Source organism: Dioscorea cayenensis, chromosome 1 (assembly GCF_009730915.1).
Source record: "Dioscorea cayenensis subsp. rotundata cultivar TDr96_F1 chromosome 1, TDr96_F1_v2_PseudoChromosome.rev07_lg8_w22 25.fasta, whole genome shotgun sequence".
Lineage (NCBI taxonomy): Eukaryota > Viridiplantae > Streptophyta > Magnoliopsida > Dioscoreales > Dioscoreaceae > Dioscorea > Dioscorea cayenensis.
In genome coordinates, this window is record NC_052471.1 from 8,412,054 (window position 1) to 8,420,139 (window position 8,086).

The window sequence follows — 8,086 nt, forward strand, 5'->3', positions numbered from 1 at the left end:
CCCCTGTGTACTCTCAGAATGGAGAAGAAGTCTCTGAAGAGTTTCACACGGGCATGTGAAAATTACCCACACCTATGTGCCATTTACAGGGTCATCCACAGGGGCATACACACATCCCTGTTTCTTCTCGGGATGGAGACTTGGCACTCTTCAGAGATCCACACACCCGTGTGGAAATTACCCATGGGTGTGTGACCATCATAAGGTCACTCACAGGGGCGTTCACTTGCCTCTGTGTCTTCTAGGGATGGAGAAGTTGAGCTCCAAACAGAAACACATGCCTGTATGGAAATTCCACATGACCGTGTGTCTTCTTTGAATAACTCAAAAAATTACAGACTATGCAAAAAACTTTCTGCAACACATACACACACAAATAGTGCATATACATTAAAAAACAATCCAGAGAGTCATGGAAACATGCTCAGACAACCTAAAAACTTCACCACTCAAAATGAAGCACACTAAATCACCAACAATCTATGAGAAAATCATGTCAATGGCATGTAAAAATCAAGACACCAATTGATTGCTTCCTCGCAAGTATACGGGATCACCAAGTAATACCCTGTGTGTGACACAGGGGTCGTATTGTACGGGACCAAGGGCATATTTTTACTTACTCTTCATCTATTATGTAGCCTACAATTTAATATAAGTCGAGAGGTAATAAAAGAAATAAACTAACTTTAGCTAATTCTATTGAGGGTAACTAGCACGTGGATGTAAACAAATAAGGGAGTATCAAGTATGAAAGGGGATTGTTTGGACAAGGAATCCACCTAGGCTTGTCATTAAGTCCTAAACTAGGATGGTTTAAAGATGTATTGATAATAGTTGAGACCTAGAGATCTCGTAAGTAGATTAGCCCCAATCTCTCAGTAACTATCCCTTGATCCCATACGAATGACAATCAGAATCTCTTTCGGATCAACACACCTATGATTGAATTAAGTTCAAGGAAATCTCTAATAGGACTAAACCTACTCTTCTTCTGCTTAATCCTAGCAATGGAGGGCTACCAACACCTGATCTCTCGGTGCGTCAGCACAAATATTTCTTTTCAATCTCTCCTAGATCTAGTATGCGTGAGTAGGTCACATCTATGCATACAAATCATAATAGAATAATGGATTTCTCCATAAATGTAATTCTAAGTATCAAAGCACGAAAGATTGAATCTCAAACAACCATCAAATTAAATGAAGAACAACATCCCAAGTTCTTACACAAGATTAACCCTAGGATTCATCCAAATCTAAACACAACAATAAGTTAATCCCTCATGATAAGGGACACTTATACAACATACAAGGAAGACAAAAACATAAAATAAATAATGAAAACCCCCTCTAGGTCATGATCCCCTTGAATGGATGAAGCTTCGAATGGCGATAAAATGGTGGCGTAGATCTTCACTCCAACTCCTTCTCCTTTGCTCCTCTCCCTCTTGGTGATGTTGTGCGCTCGTTTCCCACAAGGATCATCTCTAGAAGATGGCTGGAAGATGGCCGGAAGGCCTCAAGAAAGTGTGGTAACGGCAGCCCAAAAGGCCAAGAAGTCTCCTTGCTTTACCATCAAAACGTGCTTTTATAACCCCCATGTGGATGTATCCCCGGGTCAATCCCAGGGTCAATGAGGAGGTCATTGAGGCCGTATGGCTTAGGCCAAATCTCTTGCCTCCAAGTACTACAGTGTCAATCCCGGGGGTCAATCCCATGTAGTATTGAGGCCGTATGAACTAGAACAATTTCTAGCCCGAAAATTCTCCAAGTGCTACATTGACTGCTACAGTGATTCAGCTATAGTAATATGCTACACTGAAACATGGTACAGTACTGCGAGACTTGGCTTTCTTATCTTTTTTTCCCCAAATAATATCCTCATGTTCTCCATGGCTCCTCCATGCCCTGCGAAGCAAATAATTCTCTATTAAACACAAAAAGGGCATCAATTCCTACCAAAAATACATGGTATGTGTATAAAATACATATACTAAAATACATACATTTAGACACTTATCAAATATCCCCACATCTAAGCGTTTTCTTGTCCCCAAGCAAACAAATCATGAAAGACAAAGAGAATAATAAATGGCTAAATGTATTACCCCCGGCTCAAATAAATATAAGAATTTAAAAACAATGGATAATGATATACAGATATTGAGTTACAAACAGTAAGCACAACAGAAAGAACCTATCTCACCTCTTATATGTCTATGGCATGTGTGTAAATCTTCTATCTCATCTACCCTGACCTGGTCTAGCCCACTGACTTCAATCAGTACAGCTCTAGATGCTAATCACTCCACATGCAAAGAGTACTAAGTCTTAAAATGCTAAGTGCTACTTCAATGAACAACTAAGATCCTTCTAACTCTTAAACTTGAACTAACTCCCTTTTCCTTCTTAGACCTCAAGTAAGTAGTCCAAAAGATCTCTAGGGTTTTTATTTCCATTTCATGACATTTTTTTTTATTTTTTTTTTCATTTTTTTTAGTCTGACTAACGTAGACTGCAAAGTACTGACATAGACTACTCTACATGCCACAAAACTAGGGCTAGCTCAACAAGACTTAGAAGTTCTTAAGAGTTCATTGAAAGATAGAACTTTGAATTCTAAGGCCAAGTACTCAAAGTCATGTGTTAAGCATACAAGAGAGTTGGAGTAGTCAAGTTGGCTATTCCTAGGGCATCAACACAAGATTCAGTGCACAAGACAATATTAGAGGTGAAATAGGATTCAATAGAGCACAAAAAGCATGTAACTCACATCAATCATTAATCCATGCTAGAAGAATCTTACAAAAATGAACAAGCCATCATGGGTAACACTAGCATGTACATAATAGCCCAAATATATGAAATACATCCATCCCCATACCTAGTGTTGTACATTGTCCCAAATGTACACTAATCATGAAAAACATGGTAGAATAATAGAATAATCAATGAAAATAATGGAAGACGGTGAAAACAAACTTACAGGTTTATCTTCTGAATGTGGCAAGGTATGACCCGAACTTAATGTATGGCGAGTTATACATGTCTGGTCGGGCTTCCACCAAATGGAAGGAGGGCTCACAAAGCTTCCTTAATGCCCTGCAAGGCATAAGGGGAACATCATCATTCCACAAAAATTTACAAAGAAGAGATGAGGAGGAATCATGTAAAAACTATGATTAAACACAAAGAGAACACAAAAACTACAAAATAAAGTCTAAACAATAAGACAAAGAGTCCATGCTAGTCCTTGTCCTTAGAGTTAGGTTTATCATCACAAAATGACATTTGTACTATGGTCTTCTTGTCCAAAAATGTGGTCAACCATGTGGTGTGAACATAACTCCATGGTTATTGTCAATTTCTACATCCTCAATATTCCTACAAACCATGAAACCCCAATCAAGCATAGAGGAATACAATATAATTCAAAATGTAGTGCAAGAGATGAAGAAACAATGAAAAACATGATGTATAGTGTCCATACGGCCCTATGGGGGCCGTATGGGTACGGATTCACTTCAAAAGAACTTCCCTAAAAACATGAAAATTGAAAAAATTTTACATAAATTCAAGGGAGATGACACGCCCCTTGAGAGTGCGTACCGCAAGTGCACGGGTGATAAATATCTAAAAGTACGTATTTTGCATGTATTTGTTTTGTATTATTATTTACATTTATTTGTTGAATCGATGCCGTTTTGGTTTAAATTGTGTTATTTTTGTATTTTAGGTCTAAGAGAAGCCCTGGGGGACTCGATGACGTGATTGGGAATGAATTCGGCATCAAAACGGTGTTTTCCGAGCTGGTTTTACTGTAGCAGTTCAGTGTAGCAGTTACTTTAGCTCATCATGGGCTTCTCGGCAGAAAACTGGAAATCCCGAGGGGTCGGCATATGGTTGGTATATTGACCCGTTTACCCTTCGGGATCTGGGTGTTTAAAGGCAAAAAGGGAGGATTTTCTTGAGGACGGAGGCTAGGGTTTGAAAACCACTTACACAACACCTTCAACCCAGGTTTTTGGAGCGCAAAAAGAGAGAAAATCCAAGCATTCCTTTGCAAGGAGAGCAACATTTAGGAGGATGCACTTGAAGGACTTCATTGCTTGGAGGTTGAAGACAACGGGAAGCCATCCCTTCGAGTGGCGTCCTCGGAAGGCTTTCTCCTGGGATTCAAGCATCATTCGGTCTTCACCTTTTGAGGGAGTGTTCCTTATGTTCTTTTTGGTTATTTGTATGGATTGTTTGGTTGCTTTGTTGAACATGAAGAACTAAACCCCAAGGTCACCGGATGTAGGTGAACCTTGGGGGTGAACTAGTGATGTTTTGGATTATTTGAGTAATTCATGTATGATTGCCTTGTTGTGATTCTTGTTTGGTGTTCTTGATTGTTTTGGTACATTTGATTGAGTGATGTATCAAATTCTTGGTAGGACTTTGTAGCATGACCATTGCCTTAGTGCTAGACTCTACCAAACATGGAAAGGATTATTGTATAAATATGTTGTGACCAACGGGCATTTGTACCCCTCCATTCCTAGGGCTGAAAACTACTAGTGTTTCTACCCTAACTTCTGAAAACCATCATTCTCATTGTAGCCATGTGGGAAGTTGGGTGGAAGGAATTCCTTATTCAACACTTGCATCGGGTTAGGGGTCAATTGCCGTGACCATCGGGTTGACCTAAATTTTGGTTTTCTCAGTCCAACTAGCCACATGCTTAATTTTTCGAATATCCTACTCACTTTAGTAACCCCTTTGGGGACCCACATCCGTGACCGTTTTCCAACCTTGAGTATTTCCTGTGTTTTGATTTTGTCATACTTCTAAAGATTTTCTCTTGCTTTTCATTTTTGCTTTTTCCTCCTTTCTTTTCTCTTGAATTGGAATTGGTGAGCTAAACAACAAATTAGAAGTGAGTAAAGTAGCTCCTCGGGCCCCTTGGGAATACGACCCACTCGTGCGTGTGTGAGTGGTTTATTACTTGATGACCTCGTGCGCTTGCGGGTGTTCACAGTCTGTGTCGATCAAAGTTTTTGGCGCCGTTGCCGGGACCCCACTGAGGAATATTTGGAATGCTTTAAACCTGTTGATTTATTCTTTTCTTTTCCTTTTGTTTTCACTCTTTTGTTTTGTTTTTGTGTTTTTCTTGTTTTTGGTTGTTCGACTTTTGTAAATATTCCATCATCATGTTTCTTGCTGTTAACTAACATCTTGACTCCTCAATCCGTGTAGGTACACATCTTATGACATGAGCAGGTCAAGCAAACTTGGCTGAACCTGATAACGAGATAGAAAGAACTTTGCATCAACGATTGAGAGAAGCGACAGAAAGTTCTAGACAATAAGGGATTCGGGTTGAGACGAGTGAACCATCAGTCATGGCAGAGCCTAGGAAGACCCTATCGGAATATGAAAGACCACAGTTAACTGAAGAAGAATTTAGTGTCCAAGAACCAACTATTCCGGCTAATAACTTTTAAAAAGGCGAGTACCATAGGGATGATTCAGAATTCAGTACAGTTTGATGGTTTAGCGGATGAGGACCCCCATGCCAATCTTGCCCGGTTTATTCAAATATGCTCCACTTTCAAGATCAATTCTGTGTCAGACGATGCCATAAGATTTAGATTGTTCCCGTTCAGTTTGAGAGGAGCAACATATAGATGGTTCACATCCTTAGCTCCTGGGTCCATCACCACTTGGAAGGAGATGGGTGAGAAGTTCTTGGCCCAATATTTTCCTCCAAGAAAAGCTACAAGACTGAGACAAGAGATATCATCTTTTAGGCAAGGTGATACGGAGACACTCTTTGAATCCCATGAACGATTTAAGGACATTCTTCGCAAGTGTCCTCATCACGGCTTCCCTGCATGGATGAGAGTGCAGATGTTGTGTAATGGATTGAATTACGCTACAAGGCAACTCATTGATGCAGCGACAGGTGGTGCTTTAAGCAACAAGCTTCCTAAAGAGGCTGAGGAATTAATTGAGAATATGGCCAGCAATGAGTGTCATTGGAGCACTAGACAGAAGCCTCCAAGGGCTGCAGGGCTATACGAGGTGAATGAATCCACATCATTAGCCATGAAGATTGATGCCCTGATGAAACGTGTCATGGAGAATATTTCGAAGCATGACGCCCTAGCACAAAAAGTTAACCAACTTATGTTGGGGTCCAGTTCAGGTTCCAAGGCCGTTATGTCATGTGATACTTGTGGGGCAGGGCATGCAACATCATAATGCCCTATTTTCGTTACCCCATCACCTCTTGTGGAAACAGTTTATTATGTTGGGGGTGGACCAAGGGGATCAGGGAATCAATTTGGCAACACTTACAATTTTGGATGGAGGGGCTCTTCAAATCCTTCTTGGAATCAAGGCCAATCTCAGTACAGACCCATGATTAGCAAGGGGGCACGTTTTGTGCATAATGAAAAGAAACTTGATGAATTCGGTACCATATTTAGAAATGTACAAGCATCCATCCAATCTCGGAGAAACCAAGTGGGACGACTTGCTCGTGGACAATCGAACAATCCTCGGGGAGTTTGCCAAGCAACACCGAAAGCAACCCAAGGGAACAATTAAAAGCCGTTACTTTGAGAAGTGGTTGACAGTTGGAAACAAGGAAAAGAGGGATCCCAAGTGCGTCCAATGATGGGGTAGCATCGAAGACCCTAATGAGAGAATGCAAGGAGGAGAAAAGCTGTTGAAGACTCCCCAAATTCTAACATTTCAAGTGGGCATGAATATAAGCCAGTGGTATCGTACCCTTCAAGACTCAAACAAGATAAAGATGAAGCACAATTCAAGAAGTTCCTCAATAACTTCAAGCAAATCCACATAAATATTACAATCATTGAAGCACTAGCTCAAATGCCGAAGTATGGCAAGTTTTAAAGGAGCTTCTCACCAATAAGAGAAAGTTAGAGGAATAAGGCATAGTTGCACTTACTAGGAACTGCTCGGCCATTCTAGAGAAAAAGCTGCCACAAAAGTTAAAGGATCCAGGTAGTTTTGTAATTCCTTGTGTAATTGGTGAAGGGGTGATGGAGCATGCTCTAGCCGATTTTGGGGCTAGCATAAGCGTAATGCCATACAACTTGTTCTTGAAGCTGGGATTAGAAGACCTAAGACCTACACGAATGACATTACAGTTTGCAGGTAGGTCAGCGCGAAGACCTCGGAGGGTAGTCGAAAATGTCCTAGTCAGAGTTGATAAACTCATTATTCCTGTAGATTTCGTGATTCTAGACGTGGATGATGATGTTGAGGTTCCCCTGATTCTAGGATACCCATTCCTTAACACTTCGGGTGCTTTAATTGATGTCAAAGTGGGCAAGATGACCTTGAGGGTTGGGGATGAGCAAGTGGTCTTCACCCTCCCTGAAGCAATGAAACACACACTTGATCATGATGGCAAATTATACTTCACTGATGGTACTGATGTGATTATTTCTGACTATGTGTAGGAGGTTCTTGCCTTAAACACTTTGGATGAGTACTTGAATGAGTTAGCGTGCCAAGATGCCGAGGAAGAACTCTCTCATCCACCAACACAGCGAATTAATCAAGTGGAGGGTAATTCATCAGATAATGGCAAGAAAATTATGGGTGTTAAGAAGATGTGGAGAAAATCAAAGAAGAAACAAAAAGAGAATAGAAAGATATCCACATTGCCGCTGGACGAGCTTGATGGTTTATTCTTTGGAAACCGTGGTAAATTTAAAGTTTTCTCATGTCTTTCATTGAATTTTTCAAGTGGCAACACGGCCCCAAACGCTCAAGGTAACTTCCCTCCCTTTGATCCACCATGATTGTTTGAGGTAACGCACATCAAGCTAATGACATTAAACAAGCGCTTCTTGGGAGGCAACCCAAGTTCCGTTCATTTCTCATATTCTTTTTCTCATTTGTGTTGTTTTGCTTAACTTGTGTTTTTGGTTGAGGTTTGGTTTTAGTTGCATTTTCATCGTTCTTCTTAGTTCCTTAGCCTTTGTGTTCTCTTGTTTGTCATGTGGTCTTTGAGTAATTCTTGTTCTTGATGCATGCTCGTTGATGTTTTGAGTGATTTATCA

General features: G+C 40.5%; 1 non-coding gene across 1 annotated transcript; it reads right to left on the reverse strand.

Annotated features, from left to right (window-relative positions):
• Positions 1–5,765: 5,765 nt before the first annotated feature.
• Positions 5,766–5,872, reverse strand: LOC120267382. The gene has a single exon (XR_005538450.1). It is a non-coding gene; the product is annotated as a small nucleolar RNA R71 (small nucleolar RNA).
• Between the last annotated feature and the right edge of the window lie 2,214 nt (positions 5,873–8,086).